Genomic DNA, 2,952 nt, shown 5'->3' with positions numbered 1-2,952 from the left:
AAACCATTAAGGGGTTCGTAATGACAATTAAAGTCCCCACCAATCAAGAAAGACACATCACCCGGAAGAGAGTTCAGTAAACTTGCCAGGGAATCCAATGTCGCGGATGTCCCACCGTACTGAACTGGCCGAGAATAGATATTTATAAGTGCCAGTTTTGGTAGTTTTTTATGGCTCAAGAGAACACAGGTTAGGTCTGGAGAGTGGGTATCAACTATTTTCACTACACATCCAAGGTGGACTCCCACCCATATACACAAGCCCACCGATGGTCTTCCTCTAGGGCCCTTGACAGCTGGCTCACAATATGTCATAAACCCCACTCTATGGACGGGGCTTAGGGCCCAGGTCTCTTGTAAGAGGCAAATCCCATGGGAGTCAATATAGTCTCCCCAATTTGGCAGATCAAATTTAGCAACTAGGCCCGCAATGTTTCAAGACAACATTTTTAAGCCACCAGTGGGACCCTCCAGGCCACTCCCTGCTTTTACCTCGAGCCCAGCACAATCTAGTGTGCCTAGTTGGTTAGTACGGGGGCAAGGAGGTGATAGAACTTCAGGAGGGAATCTAGCTTCAGTTGGTCGGATAAATATATCCTGATTCCCGTCCTCTACCTCGGGTTCAACTACAAGTTTCCTTCCAGTATCTCTAGACCCTGTTACCTCAGTTATCAAAATGTCTCGTTGCTTCCCCCCCGGTATCCTTCCTTTATTTATATCCCTCTGCCTCTTTGGTGTTGTGGGTAGAGGTGAAGACGTTGGTAGTGGTCAATCTACCTGATCTAATACACTATCAGCCTGATTCATCATTCTCCCGTTTTGCGAGCCCCTAATAGCGAATCATAAGGAATCGCTAATAAGGACTTGCAAAACGGGATTCATGTAGGAATTGCAAAAAATATTGCGATTCCTACATGTTCCTTATTTGCGATTAGCAAATTGCTAATCGCAAATAAGGAATAACTCCCCATGCATTCCTATGGGCCTACAGGCCCATAGGAATGAATGGGGAGTTATTTCTTATTTGCGATTAGCAATTTGCTAATCGCAAATAAGGATGCGATTTCAAGGGGAGTTATTCCTTATTTGCGATTAGCAATTTGCTAATCGCAAATAAGGATGCGATTTCAAGGGTGCAGGGGTGTCCAAAGGACACCCTGTAGCACCCCTGAAATGTAATCTACATTGGTGTTGCGCCCACACATGTCCAAAGGACATGTGTGTGTGTAAACATGCAACTTAGAAAAATGCATTTAAATGCATTTTTCTAAGTTTTTGCTATTTACCGAGAGGTCTGACCTCTCGGTAAATAGCGGCCCAAAATTGCAATTTCGCAATTTTAAAATGATTCATGAATTGCATTTAAGGAATCTCAAATAGAGATTCCTTAAATGTAATTCTTCGCAAATGTGCGAATTCTTTAATAGCGAAATTTTGCATTTGGAATGATGAATCCCAAATGCAAAAATTGCACTCGCAAAAGGCAAGATTCTGAGAATCTTGCCCTTTGCAAGTGCAATTTAGCTTGATGAATCAGGCTGTAAATCTATTGCTTAGTGGGACACCTAATCGGTACTGGTTTCCACTCACCACTTCTCTATAATTCTGGCTGGCATGTTGGGCTAGCCGTCCTCGGTTATATGCGTAGTGCCCTTGATTCAAACTGCGGTTAGGAGGGGGATAAAAGTAACTTAGATCCAGGGGCTGAATAGACGATTGAGAGTTATTAGAAAAGCTCGTACAAACATGTTCAACCACCCTACTATCCTTAGAATTGATAACAATACAATCCCCCTCCACATCTTTAGGTCTGCTTCCCACCCATCCCACTCTGCTGGCAAATGAAATTTGACATTGCACATTTCTTGGGAGAGGTCTATTGTTGTTCAGCCTGTAAATGCATTTGTTTTTTAGTTCAATATATGATTCTGTTCCATTAATGCCCAATTTATGGACCCCAGCCAGAACAACTACATATGGTGCACTTTCGTGGGATAAATCGATATAAGGTAAATTGGGTTTTGAGTCTTCAGTATTAAGTTTCCTAGTTTGGCATTTTGCCTACAGATTTCCACTCTTCCTCTCGCGATCATTGTGGGGCTTTTGTTGGTCTTATATTATGAGCCATAGTCAAATGGTCGTCTGAGCAGCCGATAGCAATTTGTCAGTTGTAATATTCAAGGAATTAGAAGGATCACTACTAATCAATAAAGACGTCGTTGGCAACGGCACTTCAGGCACATTTATTGCTTGTGTTTGACCGTGGTACACCTTTTTATCCTTGGTAAAGTCCAGACTCGCTCTAAATAATTCCTAGATTTTTGTTAGCCTTGGCTCTATTAGTGACAGTCTTCCCTCAAGGGGCTGCAATGATGATAGTATGAGAGCACCCAATTTCAGCAAAATGATTCTTCAGCTAAAGGTAATACATATATGGGGAATATTTGCCACATCAGAAAACAATTGCTGAAGATGAAGTCTCCCGCAAACCTTCAGTGGCTTTTGGCTCCAAACTAACAGCGTCCTTAATGGAACTGAGCTTTGGTATCTTAAGTTTTCTACCCCGCATGGCCACGCCTGCCATCTTCCTTTTAGGGATAGCCCATTCTTGCTGCCCACGTAGCTGGCGAGAGGTACTAGGATCTTCAGAACTACACACTGCTGTATTATTATCAAGGTTTGTCAATAGATTATCAGTCGTTGCTGCAGATTGCAACAACTCTCCAGTCACAGGTGAACTATCCGCATCAAGGGGTGACTGTGTGATAATCCCACTCGATGGCCCAACAGTGACGACCCTTTGGTGACAAGGCTCCGGCGTACGAGCTTTTGACAGGGCCCCCAACGAAGACTTTTTAGTAAATACTGGGTCCTGGGAGAGCCGACGTTCTGTTAGGGCTATTTCATGTTCCAAAACTGACGTTGCCCTTATGATAAATTGGTCTAATGTGCC

The sequence above is a fragment of the Lissotriton helveticus genome, chromosome 9, assembly GCF_964261635.1.
Source record: "Lissotriton helveticus chromosome 9, aLisHel1.1, whole genome shotgun sequence".
NCBI lineage: Eukaryota > Metazoa > Chordata > Amphibia > Caudata > Salamandridae > Lissotriton > Lissotriton helveticus.
This window is presented reverse-complemented; position numbering follows the sequence as displayed.